Source organism: Mauremys reevesii, linkage group 4 (genome assembly GCF_016161935.1).
Source record: "Mauremys reevesii isolate NIE-2019 linkage group 4, ASM1616193v1, whole genome shotgun sequence".
In the NCBI taxonomy this organism is placed as follows: Eukaryota; Metazoa; Chordata; order Testudines; family Geoemydidae; genus Mauremys; species Mauremys reevesii.
This window is the reverse complement of record NC_052626.1, coordinates 86,481,920-86,502,191: the sequence shown is the minus strand read 5'-3', so window position 1 is coordinate 86,502,191 and position 20,272 is coordinate 86,481,920. Positions and strand designations below refer to the sequence as shown.

The following is a 20,272-nucleotide window of genomic DNA, read 5'->3' as shown; positions in this document are numbered from 1 at the left end:
GGACCAATGCAGAAAGTCAATTTGCAAGTGAGCTGGTGTTACCTAGGACTATTGAAGGAACTGTAGATCTGAATTTAGGATGATCCAGTGCCCTCCATGTTCTGCACAACTGGTGTTGAAGGGTTGTGTGGCAACCCTGCATCTTGGTCGTGGATTAGAGGGGTGAATTTCATGCATATAACACAAATACTCAGGATTTATGCTAGTGGGCCAAATTTCCTCCTGTATGAGATGAGAGTTTGGAAAGCCTACTAGCTGCAGAAGCAGCAAACTATACTATAAAGTAAAAAGTTCACATGATACACAACTCAGCAGTAGCTTCACAGTCACTGGTAACAGTGGGAAAACATCTTGGAAGTGAGTAGCCAGTGCTTTCACCACAGGGACTGCACTCTAATGCTACACGGAAGTAGTGTACACTGCCTTTGTCTGCAGTTCCAGCTGATGTCCCTCTCTCAATCTCCTGCTGACTTGGAGAGAAGGTAATGGTATTGGATAGCAGTCATTTTGGAAAGGGAGAAGAACTGAAGATCAAAAGCCAAAGCAGAGCTCATGAGTATCTGGCATGGATCTCTGCTGGATCTCCCTGCTAGTTCTAATCACATCAAGAAGGAGATGGAAAAGAACAAAATTCTGGCCGTTCAGCAGAATTTCAGAGTGTTGTTTGGTGCATTGGTTGACTCATTTTGAAATAAGCATATGCAAATAACTATATATTTGGCGGGGTTAGCAAAAGAGGATATTAAAAATTAGCGATTTTAATAGATCAAATTTTCATCATTAGGGCTCATAAATTGCAAACATAAAGTCTGTTTGTGTATTTGTGTAAGCAAACATGAACCTGCACACAAATGGGGTCTCTTGCATGCAATCATTGCTTTCAGGAGAACAAATGCAGGTTTTGCATACACAATAATTTTGAGCATAAAATATGCAGGTGAAATCTAAACACCCACATTTGAAAAGTTGATCTTACTAATGTTATTAAAAACAAAACTACAATTTGTCCTTTGCCCAGTGCTTATGGTCCTGCAGATTCAGAATATATATGAGATTAGTCTACAGACTAAATGCTTCATTTGAAATAATTTTTTGTTTTGTTCCTAATATATACATTGATTAACATCTTCCCAAGAGCCACAGAGGTAAACAACAATTTATGTAATTGTTCTCCTTAGTGTCTGGAAATTCTTCTCAGTAGTCAGATCTGCTAGACAGTAGAATAATCTCCCAAGGGAAGTAGGGAAAGTTCCATCACTTGAGACACTTAAAACTGGACTAAAAATAGCACTAAATAAAATATAGATAACAATCAGATGTTGGCAAGGATAGACCATATATGATCTAATCGGTCTTGCCATCTCTGACTTCTAAGATGTTATCACGTACTATAGCGTACCGCAATAATTGCTCTCATAGTACCCTTTAACTCTTACGAAATAATAGAGACTATACTTATCCAATTCTGATTTTGCTGCCATGACAGATTATTCTTACTGGAGCCTTACAGAATTTTACCTTCTATAAGAAATTAGATGTGACTCTTACCTACATTATTTTAAGTACACATATCTCTAATTTTAATTAGAGAGAGAAGGTGGGTGAAGTAGTATCTTTTATGGGACCTCACTCACCTTGTCTCCTAATATCCTGGGACCAAGATGGTTACAACACTAATTTTAATTGTATTGTCTAACTACATGAATTAATAGGATAAAACCTATTTGCACACATGCAGAAAGCAAGATTATATTTTGTAAGAATTTCATTTTTTCTAGTTACTTTACTATCCTTATAACGATACACAACTAACTTAGCCCAGTCTTTCTGGTGCTCTCCCAGATTAGCTTGGAGTATACTGTACATGTTAAAAAGGAGGGGGAATAGAGGGGAACCACCATCTGAAACTCATTAATCAATTAGAATTTTTAAAGGCTTACATCAAAATGTGATCTAGACTGATAAAGTAAACTCTGATTCACAAGAAGCTTTTGTCCCTTGTGTTATGAACATACAGGATACAAATGTGCACTGTACTTAAAATGTGTATCTGGAACCTGGCACAGGATTGTATATTGATATTTTGAACTTATAAGACCCTGGGTTTGAAGCCAGCAACAAATTAACTTAAAAAAAATATTTCTAGGTTACTGAAAGCCTAGGAATTTTAAAGACTGTTTTTACCAGAGACAATGTTCCTGTCTTGCTAAATGTCTGTTCCACCAAAAGGGAAGCAGGAATGTCATTTGTCTCTCTCACACACATAATAACAAAGCTTTAGGAATGTTTGATATTAACTTTGCCATGAAATGATATGTTCTAGGTAATGATCCTAAGGCAGGCAAATGATCCAGTGATCCTAAGGCAGGCAAAAATCCTGATAGGTGACTTGCAGGATTGCAGGGTCTAGCTCTTACTCCTCATTTTTCTACTTGCCTAATCAAAATGATAGTTTAAAAAATCTGTACAGAAAGGTCAGATCTAAATCTTAGTCTCCATTAGCTAAAGAAGTGATAATATGTATTACAGATAGCAAATTTTAATAGGTGTTTGCCTCATGAGTTTAATTATGTTTTTAAATGCCTGCCGATTTGTGCAGAATAATGTGGGTTTATTGCCAATAATCACCAGCTCCTATGACTTTGCATTTAATTCTTAAATGTTGCTAGGCCTGCTCCTGCTCCCATGAAATCAATGGCCAAGCTTAAAATGACTAATATGGGAGCAGGACAGGTGCCTCTAATGTTAAGCCTGTCTCCTTTCTGGTCAAAATTATAATAAGGACGTAGGGTTTTTTTTTCAGAAGCCCCTAAGTGATTCAGGGGCCTAGGTCCCACTGAAAGTCAATAAGAGTTGGGTGGCTGGAAGCAATGCTAGTTCCACACGGCCTCACCTCCTTCATCACGTTCGGCTGAGGTTCCAACCTGTGTTCCACAATGTAATTCTCATCAGATGGCCTATTGTACCATATGAAATGAATTTAGGAATGTCAGCTAATTTCCTATTAAATCACAATCCACATCACAAAACCATTACACTTGGCACAGCCTCGGTTCGGCAGCGAAGAAACAATCCAAGCTTTAATGTGCGTGGAGACTGGAATAAAAGTACCTTCTCCGCCCCCGCGCAATTTCAAAGAAATGTCAGACGTGCTCCGGAGCTGGCCGGGAGGAAGGCTGCAATGCGTCTGCCCCAGATATTAGCAAAGAATGCTCCGTCCCTTTACCTTTCACACGCAGGCAGAGCAAGCCATGCTGCTAGGCGGTCGCCCTGCTGCCCCGCATGGCTGCAACAAGGAGAGAGCATTCCTCGAACAGGAAGGGATCCTTTCTAAAAACAATATGAATCTGTGGAGCAACCAGAAGATCCCAGCCTAAAAAGCAAAGCCTGCCCGCCCTTCTGCTGGTTGTGTCTACTGCGTGAGAAAGAAGGCAAAGGAAAAGAGCTCGGTTTAGAATTAGCGCTGTCCTGCCAGTCCTTTGGGGGGTGTCAAGATTTCCCTAATTCCAGTGGCCCAGCTCTGTGGGCAGAGCGATGGGACTATAGTTTGCCAGTGCTGTAAACAACCTACCTTTCCCTCTTCTGCCAGCCATAGGGCTGGTGAACGGAGTAAGAGCAGACACAAAGCAGGGAAGGGTCCCGAATGGTGCGCGAGACATGTTACAAGCCTTTCATGCAACTAAGGCAAAAATATTCTCCTCCTGGGATCATTCTGAATATTTTGTTGCCAGACACTCACCCCTAGCCCGAACACTAGTAAGTGAGCAGCTCACCGTCTGATCCATACTATTCTGGGTGGTTAGGATTAGTTTGCTCTCTTCGGGGCCCATGCATATGAACCCGGACTGATGGCTTTGCCGTGGGTGAGTGTAACTCAGATTCCCAACTCCGGCTCATTAAAAGAGAGACAATGCAAACATTCATGGAAGGTTTATCTGCATTCAAAAGCGTTCGTGTTAGTCGCGCGGAGAGGCTGCACCCTGGCAGGCTCCTGAACTGGAAATAATGATTCTCAAATCATTAACGTTGCTTCCCCCCTCCCCCCCGCCGTCACTTTGTCGCCGTGACACTTTCAAACTCCGGATCGTACGGGGGGATTGCTTCCCCAGTGAGTAGGCAAACGAAAGATTTTTACCTGTGCAGGAGCGCACCGATTGCAATTTGCAAACTTCCTAGCCCAGCTCTCCCCGTCCCTTGCCTACCTCTCTGCTGCAGCGCTCTAAGCAGTTTCCCCTGCTGTATTCATTAATCAACTCTTTGGAAGTGAGATTTCTTTCAATTTCAAGATAAGAGGAAGAAAACAAAAGAAACCCCACTCTAAGGTGACAAGCTGAAGGGAAAATAATCTTTTTCTTGCTTAAATCCCCCGACCCCTCTCTCAATTCAAATGCAACCGTGAAACAAACAACCAAATCAAACACATTTTAAAGGAGCCCGGGCTCTGACTTCTGTAAATGCAGCCAGATGCCTGCACTAACTGCAGTAGCAGTTAGCAGAGCTCTCTCCCCGCGTTAGCCATTAGTGGCCAGCATGCCTCACCCCGCACTCCTTAAGCGCTTGCTTGGAAGAAATCTCACTCACTTTCTTCTTGCAATGCCACAAAGCCCTTCTCCTCCTGCAGCCCGTCCCGCTCTCCCAGCTTGAGCACACCACCAGCAGCAGCAGCAGCACTGCCACTCTTCATACTTCTGATCGCTCCACTTGGTGCTCTCTTTGGGAAACCTCTCTCTCCCCCCCCCCTCCAGAAACAGATTTCCTACATTTCATCAGTCCACATAGACTGAACGGAAGTTAAATGCTTACTTTTTCTGGGGGACGGCAAGCGCAATTGACACTGAATTACCCTTGAAACTCTGAGATATTGTATTACAAGCCCTTGGCAGGAACTTGGCGCTTAGGTCCAAAGTGCCTTTTATTATTATTCCCCTTCCAAAACTATGGTGGGGATGGGGGCGGGGGTGGAGGAAGATCCCATATTTTAAGCTTAAACTTTTTTCCCCAAAAAAATTGCTGGCTAGGATTTTTTTAAGCACTTACTAGCACCATTTTATATTAAAAACCGTTTGATTTTGCTGCCCAAGGTGACAATTTCAGCTTTGTAGCTTGTGGGCATTGTGTCTTTGACAATGAGCTTTAATTACACTTTTTCCCACAAGATTTCATGTTTTTCTATAATATATTTTAAATTAAAATAGATATGTAAAAATATATGGAGATATGCCTGTCTCATAGAGCTGGAAGAGACTCTGTCATTGAGTCCAGCCCCCTGCCTTTGCTAACAGGACCAAGTACTGATTTTGCCCCAGCTCCCTAAGTGGCCCCCTCAAGGATTTAACTCACAACCCCGGGTTTAGCAGGCTAATGCTCAAACCACTGAGCTATCCCTCCTCCTAAAACCAAACCTCTTGTATCTCATAGAGCTGGAAGAGACCCTGAAAGGTCATTGAGTCCAGATCCCTACATGGCCCCCTCAAGGATTGAATTCACAACCCTGAGTTTAATAGGCCACTGCTCAAACCACTGAGTTATAACATTAATAACTCAATTTTGCACTTCTAAAAGATCTACTAATTGGTGAGGTGTTTTGTTTGAAAAGCTGTTTAAGCTGTTTAAATACCCACCCCACTTTTATTGCATTCAGTATATTTCAATGTTATGGTAAACAACAGAGATAATGTTCCCTAACTGTTGTTTATTAGTCCATTTTTTGTATGCAGAGAAGCCCTTTCATGAATTCAATAGAGGGAAACAGATGTTCAAACTTCTGCTTCTCCTTGTGAATGGATGGATATTATTGTCTTGTTGAGTTTCCTAATGGCATCACGTTATCGCTTTCCATAAGAAAGTCCCAGATGAACAGCACACAATTATTTTTCTTTTATAATGCTACTTAATAGCTCTACCCCATGCACATTATGAACTACTATACTGAAATGGAATTGTCTTAACCAGTCAGAATGGAGAGATGCAGCTCATACTGACCCTTATTTCTCAGGAATGCATTTTTTTTTCACTCTGATCAGCTGGGAAATCTGATTTGCGTAATTAATGCATGGTTATTTCTCAATACCCTATGTAAGCAAATTACTGTACTCTGGTTATTAACCAATCAGCTGATCAGTAAGTGGAGGGTTTATGTAAATTAATGTATCCTGACTGGCTATTCTAAACCTGGCTGGTTTGATTGGCTATTACCTGCACAGCTGGGTTTTCTTCATTTAATCACTGAGACTCCATGGTGAAGTACATAACTATGATGACATTTATCCATTGTGTATCTGCACGTCATTAACTAAACTCCTCAAGTCCTTGCTCAGCATTTACAGTGTAAAACTTGGGATGGATGTTCTGGAGGCGGTCTCTTCTTTGTTTAGTTCAAGATCCTGAAAAGGAACATGGAGGGATAGCTCCAAAAGTGTGCATAGCCCTCAAAACTCCACACTGTTATGCCCAGGAAAAGACTAACAGAACAAATACTGAATTAAAATAAAAATCTGACAACAAGTAAAGTGAAGTTAAAGTCTTCATGTGAACTTGAGAAACAATATTTAAAAGAATAATGAGCAACATTTATATTCCATATCAATTCAGTCTTAAAAACCATTTTGAGCTGAGAAGGAACTTTCCAGTACCACTGTATTGATGAATGACTTGCTGTCATCTAATAGAAAACTTTAAAAACATTCCATTTAGAAAATGTTCTGTGTCTCTAGCTAAGTCTTCCATGCCTGCACTATCCATAAAGCACATGACTTCCTACTATATTCAGGAGAAATCCTACACATGGACTCAAGCTCTGAGACTACTCCAGATTTTAAATGATGAAAAAGTCAAATGCACATTTGTATACATGACTATGGGAAGGTTCAAAAAAGTAGTGCAAAGGCTTTCTAGCCAGAATGAGATATGGACACCTCCTTCATATGGAGAATATATACCAAACATTCCAAGATCTGCAACTGGTAGCAGTGGTCTGGAAACTAGGGGTGCTGCTGCACTCCCTGGCTTGAAGTAGTAATAACTAACACCGAATACATGGTTTCCATAATCCGCGCCCCCACTATAAAAATTGTTCCAGCACCCCTGGTTGGTAATAAAGGATGATTCATTCTCATAGAGTTTTGACTATATTTAATCTTTTTATACTTTTATTGTTTTAGTTGCTATGATTACTCATCATCACTTGGAAAAGAATTGTCAAATGCTAGAAGGGGAATATGCAACATACTGTACAACAGTTAAAATCCACAACACCTGTACAATTTAACCCTATCCAAGAAGGACTGGTTGGAACAAAGTGCCAAGCATGCATCTGAAATCAACATTATACATATACTTTGGAGCCATCAGTAGTGACACCACAATTATGAGTGCATTGAGATTTGCACTTAAAGGTCAGGACAAAAATCTGTTTCCTACTTTAATAACTGAATTTAGCATCTAAATTTAACACAGTAGCTTATCAAAGAATCATTGAATTTTCTGTGTATGTTTATGTTAACTTGTTAACTTTTGCAGAGGAAACCATTAAAATGCTCCCCTTTTGAAATTTTGTCCCGTTTTCTTCAGATTTCCTTGGGTCCTTCTAGCTGAACAACCATAGTCCCACAAAACATTCAGCTTTATGCACTCATTCTGGTAACATCCAGACACAGACCACCACCAAAGGACCCTGGGGGATGAGTGGGCATCAAGGGGAGAGGCAACTATAGAGAGGGGGTAGCAAGCAGAGTGAACAGGGCTTGGGGAGGCCTTAGGTGAAAGCGGCTTGTGAGGGGATGCCTTGGTTCCGCACAAAGTCTTAGTCAATGCACACTCAACTTCAGTTATTGCTATTCTGTATCAAAATTACTACCATGTTTAGGACAATATGTACCATACATGGCCATTCACATAACTTTAAGAATAGGAAGGGTGACATTACCTCTGAATATGGTATTGGTGATACCACCACTTGAACATTGGGTCCAGTTCTGTTGTCCACATTTTTAAGAGGATGTTGAAAAATTGGAAAAGATTCCAAGAAGAGTTATAAAAATGATTTGTGGTCTAGAAGACATGCCTTATATGCCTCTAAAGTAGTTCCAACTATTAAACTTATGGCTAAGGTTAAGAGATTATGTGATCATGGTCTATAATTATCTACACTGGGAGAAGATATCTATACTAGACGCTCTAATGGCTGGAAGTTGGAGTCAGCAAAGTTCAAACTGGAAATAAGATACAAATTTGAAGTGTGTGTGTGTGGGGGGGGGTAATTAATAAGTTACCAAAGTTTCCATCACTTAGAGTCTTTAAATCAAAATTGGATTTTTTTCCCTCTAAAATAAAAGCTTTATCTCAATCAGAGGTTACAGTATTTATCTTGACGCAGGAATTGTTAGGTGAAGTTCTATAGCCTATGTCATGCAGGAGGTCCCATCTGGTCATATGGGAATTCAGCATTTTTAAATCTTCATTAAATAGAGTAGAGGAATGAACAGATTGAGGGTAGTATGTGTCATCTCTGTGTTTGGCAGCTTGAAGAAGAAACATAAATATTTTGAAAATGGGCAAACTTTCAAAAGAATTCAGTCACACATTGAAAGTAACAACTGGATTCATCATTTCAACTGTCATCAAAATTAGGCATGCCAGAAAGTAACATTGTCTTTATAAACCCATTGCACATGTTGATTTTATAAGCATTTATCAATTCTGCACTAAAATTTACATTTTTATGAATAACATCTACAGACAATTTTGACATTATAAGGAAATATGATTTACCTCTTATTGTGTAAATTTGCTTTACCACAAACACTTTCTATAAGTATAGTTTACACATCATTTATGACTACTTCAAAAACTTTCACAAAGTTTTATTGCTATCTGTCACAATTGTGAATTCATTGCTATAGAACGCAGTCTGAGCAAAAATACCAAATGACATTGTGTTGACAATTGCAAATCTCAACAATAATAAATTGGTTCATCTTTATCATAGACTTGATGTATTCATTAAGGCATCACTACTCATGTTGATGCTCTTATGTAACCTCCCCTAATACAGAAAGGAGACTGATGATCTGAATCTGGCTAGATATGTACAACATTCTGTCCAGGATGGTGGAAAATGGATGCTTACCACAGTAATCTATGACATTATCACTTCTAGAATTGGCTCAAAATAATTGAAGGTACCATAGCTCTTACAACCATTCAACAATAAGAAAACCCTTATCTGCACAGATTACTAATGTTGTGTTTTAACATGCTTACTAGTTTGCTAGGTGCTTCACAAAACATATAGAAGACACTGTTCCTTCTCATAAAATGTTATAATCTAAAGGTCAGATTCTGCCACTCTTACACTGAGTAGCAACTTATTCCACTAGCATCCCCAATAAACTCAGTGGGGCTGCTTATTACAGTGAAGTACTACTCAACATAACTAAGGGTGTCAGAATCTATCCACTATGGACACAAAAAGCAACAGTGGGAGGTAACAGGAGGACAAGAGTTCAATAGCCGTGTTGTTTAGTTGCTTAGAGGGTAATATGACTTTTGATGGGTTTTTAAGGTATAACTGGATTTGTATTTTTTTTTTCATTTTAGTATGTTCTCAAACTATTCTTTTATTATAGAAATATAATTTTCTTATCCTGTATTGTGGCAGGGCAGCCATTTACTGAGCACCCCTTCATGACCAGGGGTCACTTTGAAGGCACCCTTCTGCTCCTAGCTCCCTCTTCTGGCCCCTTAAGCACACCACAACATCACTCTTGTGTTTAACAGCACCTCCACCTAGGTCTAGTTTAGTAAGATTCAAACAGCCCTCAAAGTCCTTAATAACAAATTGCTCAAACACTCCTCAGGCCTTGTCTACACTACAAGACTATTTCGAATCAACTTAGTTCGAATTTGTGGATTCGACCTTATGAAGTCGAATTTGTGTATCCATACTAAATACACTAATTCGAATTTCTGAGTCCACATTAACGGGGCCAGCATCGACTTTGGAAGCGGTGCACTGTGGGAAGCTATCCCACAGTTCCCGCAGTCCCCGCTGCCCATTGGAATGCTGGGTAGAGCTCGCAATGCCTGCTGGGGGAAAAATGTGTCGAGGGTGGTTTTGGGTAACTGTCATCATTCAACCGTCACTCACAACCGCCCTCCCTCCCTGAAAGCGCCGGCGGGAAATCTGTTCGCGCACTTTTCTGGTCGGTTACAGCGCGGACGCCACAGCACTGCGATCATGGAGCCCGCTGCGATCATCGCTGCACTTATGGCCGTTGTCAACTCCTCGCACCTTATCGTCCACCTCTTCCACGGTCAGCTGCTGAGAAATCGGGCGAGGAGGCTCCGGCAGCGCGGTGAGGAGAGTGGCGCAGACCTCTCAGAAAGCAGGGTACGCCGGGCAGTGGAGATCATGGTGGCAATGGGTCAAGTTCATGGTGTGGAACGGAGATTCTGGGCCCGGGAAACAAGCACGGACTGGTGGGACCGCATAGTGCTGCAGGTCTGGGATGAAACAGAGTGGCTGCGAAACTTCAGGATGCGTAAGGGCACTTTCCTTGAACTCTGTGACTTGCTGGCCCCTGCCCTGAAGCGCCAGGACACCCGGATGCGAGCAGCCCTGAGTGTGCAGAAGCGAGTGGCCATAGCCCTCTGGAAACTTGCCACGCCAGACAGCTAACGGTCAGTAGCGAACCACTTTGGCGTGGGCAAATCTACCGTGGGGGTTGCTGTGATTCAAGTAGCCCACGCAATCGTTGAGCAACTGCTCTCAAAGGTAGTGAACCTGGGAAACGTTCAGGTCATCATAGGCGGCCGCGCGATGGGATTCCCAAACTGCGGTGGGGCTACAGATGGGACTCACATCCCTATCCTGGCACCAGCCCACCAGGCCAGCAAGTACATTAACCGAAAGGGCTACTTTTCCATGGTGCTGCAAGGACTGGTGGACCATAGGGGACGTTTTACCAACATCAACGTCGGGTGGGCGGGCAAGGTTCATGACGCGCGTGTGTTCAGGAGCTCTGGTCTCTTTAGACTCCTCCAGGCAGGTACTTTCTTCCCGGACCACAAAATAACGGTTGGGGATGTGCAGATGCCTACAGTGATCCTCGGGGACCCAGCCTACCCGCTAATGCCCTGGCTCATGAAGCCCTATACAGGCGCCCTGGACAGAGAGAAGGAACTCTTCAACTACCGGCTGAGCAAGTGCAGAATGGTGGTGGAGTGTGCTTTCGGACGTCTCAAGGGGAGATGGCGGACCTTACTGACTCGCTCGGACATCAGCGAAAAGAATATCCCCGTAGTTATTGCTGCTTGCTTTGTGCTGCACAATCTGTGTGAGAGCAAGGGCGAGGCCTTTTTGTCCGGATGGGATGTTGAGGCAAATCGCCTGGCTGCAGTTTACACTCAGCCAGACACCCGTGCCGAGAGAATATCCCAGCGGGAAGCGCTGTGTATCCGGGAGGCTTTGAAAGCAAGTTTCCTCGGAGATCAGGGTAACATATGACTCTCCACTTGCTTTCAAGAGAAACTGACCCTGGGCCTGTGTCTGTTTGTGTCGATTTCGATCTGCGGCTACATGCCGCGTTCTCCAAATTTCCCCCACTTCCAAAGCACGTTTTAAAGCAAAGTAATTGTTACACTCATTATTAATAAATCTTTGTTTTACTTTGCATTTCTGTTCTGGTGTTGAAACATGGACGCATACTGTGCTGGGCACGGTGTGCACTGACGTACAGACCGCTTCCTCCATAGAGGACTGACATCCTCCTGCTCCTACATAGGTCTCTGGGGTGGGGGACGTCTGAAAGTGGTTCTGCATGAAGGGGAGGGTTTGCAGGAAGGGGCAAGTGGTGCCTTCTTTGCATAGGGGTTTGGATGACGGCAGTGGGCTGCGGGTTTGTGCGTAGGAAGGGGTGATGGGTGTGGGAGAAGGGTGAGTATCTGTCCGTGGATGAGGGCTCTTGTTGGGGCTCAGGGCAGCAGATAGGCTCGTTGATCCGTTGGAAGTGCATGGTAAGGGCAGCCTGCCTTTACATTAATGGCGTGGCAGGCGCTAGGACCCTGGACAAGCATACACATTACGGAATGACCAGGGGCAGCATACACAACACAGAATGACCCTGGTGCCTACTGACTGCAGTGTGTGTGTGCCCCGCAGTTGATCCTTTCCCCAAGTCTGTACACTGGTACTGTAGGCTATACCGTGCAAGTATGAAACCCCCGTCCACCCCATACACCGAAAAATCCTCTGACAGGAAAGACATGACCGAAACAGTGATTAACAGCAAACATCTTTTATTAATCTAATAAACAGTGGGGGGATGAACCTTGGATTTGGGACTGGCTGAGCCTATAAGGGAAGCACTTCTACAAATTTCTAACGTGAGAAGTGCGGGGTACACGGTCGCTCTGTTCTGGCTCAGTGACAGTTCTCACGGCCCCTACCGCCCCTCCGTCTTGTACTTTTGGGTGAGGGGGGGCCAGGACTTCTTGGCAGGGGAGGGCGATTGCAGAGACACTGCAGGGGGGCCCTGTCCTCCAGCCTGCGGTCCTGCAGGACATCAACAAGGCGACGAAGCGTGTCCGTTTGTTCCTTCATGAGACCAAGCAGCGTTTGGGTGGTCTGCTGGTCTTCCTGCCGCCACCTATCCTCACGTTCCATGAGTGTGCAATGCTGCTCACATAGGGTCTCCCTCCAGTGTTTCTGCTCTGCAGCCTCTGCTCGGGAGCAGGCCATCAGTTCAGCGAACATCTCGTCCCTAGTCGTCTTCTTTCGCCGTCTAATCATTGCCAGTCTCTGCGAGGGGGATGCCGGGGCAGTCCGGGAAAGAGCCGAAGCTGTGTGATGGGGAAAGTTAGTGATTTCCTTGAACAGATACATTTTTGCGAACAGTGAACACCGTCTAGTCAATTTCTATGAACAAGACCGTACCGGGCAACAAGTCTCACGTGGTCTCAAGAGAAGCACGACATTTTGGGCTACGCTCTGATTGGCTGCGGCATGCACAGGAGAGCGGAGAAGTCGGGAGAGATAGCTGAATCCGTCTAGCAGACAGTCCTGGTAAGCCTTACAGTACATTATGCTTATCAGTTAACGGATAGCTGGGCCCTCCTGCTAAAGGCAATCTGGAAATCAGATACTATGACCCTTTTCCAGCCACTCCCGACACTGCAGGGCAAAGATCAATGTATGCTTTTCCTCTGTGGCCTACAGCACGTGGCTGCTAAGCGAGGGGCTTTGTTATGCAAAGTATAAGTAAACCATTAAGAACAGTAACTATTCGCTAATTGCCCTAATTAGATGCAGCACTTCATGAACGAGATTACCCTGAGGCGGGTCTCTCAAGTACAGAAAGACAGGATGTTAAGGGAAGCACTTCACCGACCGGGACCCTACGCGGCCATGCTGGTTGAGGCGATGGTTCCCCTGTATCTACGGATGTCGTGGCGTGGAAGAGTGTGCTTCACCGGAGGACCAAATAAGGCACCTCTTCCTAGAAACCTCCTGCGGAGGGTATTTGAGGAACTTTTTGACGCATTTGTGGAATTGTCCATGGAGGACTATTGTTCCATCCCAATCTGTGTGGACCTACTGTTCGTATAGTTTCCCGTTAAAAACTTTTAGATATAGTATTTAGATATAGAATTTCTATTTTTTGTATACATGTTTTCGTACAAATAAATGTTTTCTTGTTTATACGACTTACCGCCTGATCCTTCCCCTGACTCTGAGTCCAGGTTCACGGCCAGGGAGGATTGGTAGGGGATCTCTGTGAGGGTGAGGAAGAGATCCTGGCTGTCAGGGAAAGCGACATTGTGTTCGCTGTCGCCTGCGCCTTCCTCCACGGACCCTTCGTCGTCTTCCCCATCGGCGAACATCGAGTAGGAACTGTCCTGGTTCACTATGCCATCCACTGAGTCCACGGTCACTGGTGGGGCAGTGGTGGCAGACCCACCGAGAATGGCATGCAGTGCCTCGTAGAAGCGGCATGTCTGGGGCTGTGCTCCGGAGCGTCCGTTTGCCGCTCTGACTTTTTGATAGCCTTGCCTCAGGTCCTTGACTTTCACGCGGCACTGCATTGCATCCCGGCTGTATCCTTTCTGTGTCATGGCTTGGGAGACCTTCTCGAAGGTCTTTGCATTACGCTTGTTGGAGCGCAGCTCCGACAGCACAGACTCCTCGCCCCACACAGCGATCAGATCCTGGACTTCCCGGTCTGTCCATGCTGGGGATCTCTTTCTATTCTTCCATTGGGCTGACTCCTCTGCTGGAGAGCTCTGCATCGTTGCAGGTGCCGCGGAGCTCGCCCCGATGTCAAAGCAAGAAATGAGATTCTAACTGTCCAGACAGGAAAAGGAATTCAAATTTTCCCGGGTCATTTCCTGTGTGGCTGCTCAGAAAATCCAAGCTCGGACTGCTGTCCAGAGCGTCAACAGAGTGGTGCAGTGTGGGATAGCTCCCGGAGCTACTAAGTTCAATTTGCATCCACACCTAGCCTAATTCGAGCTAGCAAGTGCGAATTTAGCGTTACTCCACCTGTCGGGGTGGAGTACCATAATTCAAACTAAGGAGCCCCCTAGTTCGAATTAAATGGCTTCCTGGTGTGGACGGTTGAGCGATTAGTTCGAATTAACGCTGCTAAATTCGATTTAAGGTCCTAGTGTAGACCAGGCCTCAGAGAGTTTCAAAATAAAGGCCATAACCATGATACAAAAGTTCATACTTAGCCCTGGTTTTTCTGCCAAACACAGAGCTCTTCCACCTCCTCACTCTACTCCACCCAAAGCCATCAGTCTTAGCCCTTTCTAGCTGACACTTGGCCCTAGCTTCTTTCTCTTTCAGTGTCTCCTCCATTCTGAGAGAGAAGGCAGTCTATATACTGCCTTCCTTCAGAGAGCTCCCTCCTTCTGATCAGCTGGAAGAGAGGAAAGCCCGGCCTCACCCTCAGCAGGATTCCTCATCCCAGGCCCTTAAAGGAACAGTGTCCTGGGATTTTTCCCCCATCCAAATCTTAATTCCCTGGGACTGCTTCCTTTCATTGCTATTAGGCCATTTCCTGGGCCTTTGTCCAAGCCAACTCCCTGGAACACGGTCTTCTGGATTCCTCTACCCATAAATGGCCCTATTACAAGTGTTCTTTTGGGTCCTCTTCACTTTTCATATTCAATCATTGCATTGATACTATGGGAGTTACTTACATGGACTGAAGTCAAAATAGACTCTATAGACTAATGATTTTTAAGAAAGTACTTTCTGTATGATAATATTATGCATTAAACAGGACTTTCATAGTTAACTACACTGAAAGTTATGAACACATTGAAACACAGAAGATCTATTCTTGATGTTAAATTCCATCACAGAGCCAATGAAATACTTTAGGTTGAAAATAATAACATTTTTCCCTGTAATGCTAATCACATGATTTGTAACTAAGACATTTTTTGTACTGTGACTGATTAGAAAGGAATGATGAGCTAGTTTTCCATAGGACTTAACTGATAGATGCTGTGCCGTGGAGCACATTTCACTATCATGTTATACAAATAATCCACATGTAGATCTCTGCTTTTTAAAAAGTAAGCAACTGTTCCAGAACAAGGATAATGGAAAAACAATGAATTATTCAAAAAGAATGCAAATTTTTAAGAACAGGTAATCAATTTACAGCCCATTCTGCCTGACCACCTGCTCTCTTTTGACTGGTCATAATTCCACCTTCCCACTTTTTCACTTTACTTTTCAATTCTTTCTTTCTTCAGACACAAATCTAGGTTTCTCTTAAACTCATTAATAACTCTTTCCTCCAATTTCTTTCCCAGTAACCTATTTCATGTGTTTATGAGCTCTTATGTGGAATTGTTCTTGCTGAGTTTCCCTATATATAGTATTCTAGGACCCAATCCTGCCTCTAATGACATAAATAGTAAAAAAAACCCATTAACGTGAGTGAAAACAGCATTAGGCTTTAATTTTTAGATTATTTCCTCTAGTTTGTGACCCTTTCGTCAGCACAAATAGTCTGAGCTAAATTATAGGCTACTGCCCCAAATCTGGAAGAGCCATAACTAAGCACAGATTATTAAGAATCTCCATTCTGGTAGCTGTGGATTCATCCCTAAGTCCTCACAACCTAAGCACCTCCATATTGCTACTGACACCTTGTGAGCTGATTTACACTTATTAGAGATATTACTATATTTATAAGACATTACTCAGTGGGGTAAAAATAAAAAAGTATATTTATTTAAACAGGCCTTCAGCAATTCAAACCCTTCTTACACCTTTAGGAGCAAATGCTAAGCCGAGCAGACCCCAAGGATCTCACATGGATGTGTTGGGATATGTGGAAGGGATGGGGATGTGTCTTTGCTCTAAGCTGCAAACTGGTTGTGGAACCTTGATCTTTTTACACTGCTATGCGGGAAGTTCCTGGAAGAGAGTTCCACACCATCTGTGGTAGTGCACACCCACTATGTATGTATAGTTCCCCTACTTCCCTGTCCCCTTTGCACAGCAGAATTGTGACATTTGACTGCCAGGCTTCTATGGCCATAAAGGCAGAATATGTCCCTTAATGCAGTATGAGGAGAATTAGGAGCACATTTATCATTTCAGGTAGGTCCGTTCCTCTTTCTTTCTCTACTATTTTCTTTGTCCTCACTTTCTTTCTGTTGCTTTTGATCTACCCTTTTTCTTTTCTTCACCACACTCTCATCACCTTTATGCTGCTCTCCAGGTACACTTCACACTGCTTTCTATTAATTTTTCCTCTAACTATTCCTGGTCTTCTCCTCAAAGATAAACTGCTGCCATCAGTTTTACCTCCCCACTCCCTCAGCGCCCCCCCCCCCCCAGCTTCTCCTTCTTTCTCCAACTGTTCAGTTCACTCAGGAAAGGCTCGGGTTCCAACAACCCTTTCCATTCTTTTATTAAAGAGGCAACACTCAAAACATTCTGAATGGAAAGAACATCACTCAGTGTGTACCCCATTACATTGTCACATGAAACAGGTGGTTCTCCAGCTCATTTCATGAACATAAATGACTCCTATTCCTTAGGAGCTGGGAGACTTAGGTGTTCCCAGCTAGCCGCTGATCTGTTATGTGACTTTGAGCAAGTCACTTCACCCTTGTTTCAGTTGCCCTATCTGTAAAATATGCATAGTCATGTTAACCCTCTTTTGTAAAGCAGTTTGACATTTATGAATGAAAATCATTATATAATACCCATGCATTATTATTAATTATTTATTAATTATAGTCTTCTTCCATTTACATAAGTCTCCCTCATTTATTTCTTTGTCTCTTCCCTAGGTCTTCTATCTCTCTTTATTCCTTTTGTCCCTCTGTCCATATATAGATAGTATACTGTGGTTAGAACAGGAAAGTCAGGAAACCTGGGAATAATCCTGGCTCTGACAGCCACTTGCTGTCTTAACGAAACAGAAAACTCACATGTGATCTTGGGAAAGTCATTCTAATTGATCTTCCACTTGCCTCAGCATCCCAATCTATAAAATGCTTACTGTACTAACTTCACAGGCGTGTTTGAGGCTTACCACGTAGTATTTATGAAATACTTTGAGATTCTCAGATAGAGCTGCTAAATAGTACCCATTTTGATTTATCTCTTTTACTTTCTTCCAGCATCCCTCTTGTCATGAGGAATTTGCCACATTCCACAATCCCCTCTTTAATAATGGTCTTCTAGAACACAATGGATGTGTTGTTAAAATGGCTTCCTTTGGTGGAACTCCCCTAGATTTATTGCACTATTCCCTGAAATGTGACACCCTAGACCAGTGGTTTTCAACCTTTTTTTCATTTGTGGACCCCGAAAAAATTTCAAATGGAAGTGCAGACCCCTTTGGAAATCTTAGACATAGACTGTGGACCCCCAGGGTTCCACAGCCCACACGTTGAAATCCACTGCCCTAGACAAATGCATATATAGCTGCTGATTAAAGTCATCCCATTATTAATTGTTATTATATTCATACTAAGCACAATAATATACTTTCGGTACTGTTGATTCAGTTTTTATTTTTTAATCTTAGAAATCATTCTGATTAAATATATTTAAGCATTCTGTAGGATCTTTCCTTCTAGTGCTTCTTCATATTCCCCCTCACTGGCAATGGTTCTTTATTCTTGTGACAGTGAGTCATTCTGATGTCCATGTGTGGGGATTGTTTTGTTCAGCAGGTTTCTTGTTTGGTATGAATGCACAACATCTTTGCCAAATGCTCACTTTTGGTTTTCTTCTAGTGAGTGATTTGTCCTGTCTCTGTTTATACTATGGACTGTGCCTTAGGCATGTTTTCCTAATTAGAGCTGGCTGAGCCCTTCTTGCTTTCCTGGGGCTTGTCATAGGCTGAATTACAAACAGTGGTGAGACTAGTTACCCAATTCACTTCATTAATGACACATGTTGCTGAAGCACATTGAGAGACTATGAAAAGCTCAAATTTCAGACCAACCTAAAAACCAGACGCTCAAAACCAACAATGAGAAGAGAAAGCCATAGATAGTAAGCCAGAGCTTTACCCTTTGTAAATAGTGTAGGCATACTTGAAAATAAGACAGGGCAACCCTTTAATTTAGTATGGTGCACATTTTTTATTTGTCATGGGTCAAGACACCATGACAAAGAGTTTCTAAAAATAATCAAATTAATAATTACCCTACCAGTTTGAATAAGAACCCTGTGCATAATTTCATACTGTGAATAGGTGAAAATCACTGGGACCCAAGTGGATTTGCTCTTTATTGATATTCAGATATCTGTATAAGCTGGATGAGTACTAATAGTGCTGTCATTACAAAAATAAGTAACCAGTCTTCAAATGCTCCTTGTATAATACATTTCTATACTACCAGGGAATTTGAGGATCTCTGAACAAAAGACAGGACCTGAAAGGTAGCAGCATTTGAGGCCTTCTGTGTATAATAGCCCAGTGCTTCATAAAGAAGAAGGAAAGTTTGAGATAATGTAAGTGAGAGTAAGCCCTGGTCTATACAACAAACTTATGTCAGTATAACTAATCGAGGTAGTTATACCAACTTAACCCCCAGGCCCAGTGCACACAGTGCTACGCCGATGGGAGGACTTCTCTTCTCAACATTGCTACCCCTGGGGAGGTGGAGTACCTATACCAACAGAAGAAGCTCTTCTGTCAGCACAGGTAATGTCTTCACTAAGTGCTACCGTGCACCGGTGCAGTTGTGCCACTGCAGACTGTGAGTGTAGACAAGCCCTAAGGGAGGAAATAAACACTTGTTAAGGACCCTTTGAACTCTATGCCAAAGATTATGTGTGTGAAAGTATGGGTTAACTTGTAATTTTGTTCCTAATTGAAGAGAAGAAACAAAATGTATATTGCAAAATATGTAATGGTCTGGCTGGGCATGCCTGGTGATTCACATTTCTTGCCTTACCATTCTGGCTGTAAAGCTAAGTCTTACAATAAATTGAGCAGGGTGATCCACTATACCTGAGCCTTTCTTAATAAAATAAATAATAATAAATAATAACAATACCAATAAAATAAAAACCAGTAGAGAAGATAGCAAGGTATAAAAAACTCTTTCACAAAGTGGAATGGTTATGGAAAACTAGAATAAATACGATCCCAGTGATTACGGGGGCACTTGAAGTGATCCCTACGGGTCTGAATGAGCAGCTCAAGAACACGTTAGGAGTGCAAGACATCAGGATAAGTGACCACCAGAAGACAGCGCACTTAGGTACTGTGAGAACTTGAGAATTTTAAGGAAGCTCAAAGGAGAACGAGTGCATCTGAGCATCTAAAATGCAGGAATTCTGTGAAGGATTTAATAAAAATGACTCCACAAACCTATTGAGTTGGTTCATGGTCAGGATTTATTGGTGATAAATTTTAGACAGTAGCTTTCCTCTTTTTATGCTTAAAGATCTTGTATGTTGTGAAACTATTAGCTTTGTTGTTTTAAAAAATTCCATGATGTAACACTGAGGGATGATAATAATTATAATACCTAGCATTTTTAATGCTCTAGATAAACCTTGAGAATGCCCTGGGCCTGCTCCTCCTTTAATTATGCTGCTGTAAATCAGGAGCCACTTAATTGAAGCCAATGGATTTATGCCAGAGTAAAAATGGAGCAAGCAAGAGGAAAATCAGGCTCATCCTGTGTAACTCAGGGAAAATACAGATTTGAAACATGTTGAAAAAAAAATAAAGTCTGGGCAGGACTTCAACTTTGGTAAGGTTTACTCTTCCCATTA

General features: G+C 42.7%; 1 protein-coding gene across 8 annotated transcripts in view; it reads right to left on the bottom strand.

Annotated features, from left to right (window-relative positions):
* Positions 1-20,272, bottom strand: part of GAS2 (growth arrest specific 2) — a 168,647-nt gene that overhangs the window by 137,631 nt on the left and 10,744 nt on the right. Inside the window, exon 1 of one of the 8 annotated variants that reach the window (XM_039536371.1) lies at positions 4,582-4,720. The exons of 3 other annotated variants lie outside the window; for them this stretch is intronic. The gene's annotated coding sequence lies outside the window, so the exon portion shown is untranslated. Of the gene's footprint in view, positions 1-2,893; positions 2,918-3,111; positions 3,158-4,135; positions 4,498-4,581; positions 4,721-20,272 lie in introns of those variants that run through there. 4 more of the 8 variants (XM_039536374.1, XM_039536375.1, XM_039536373.1 and 1 more) reach the window with 4 other exon arrangements.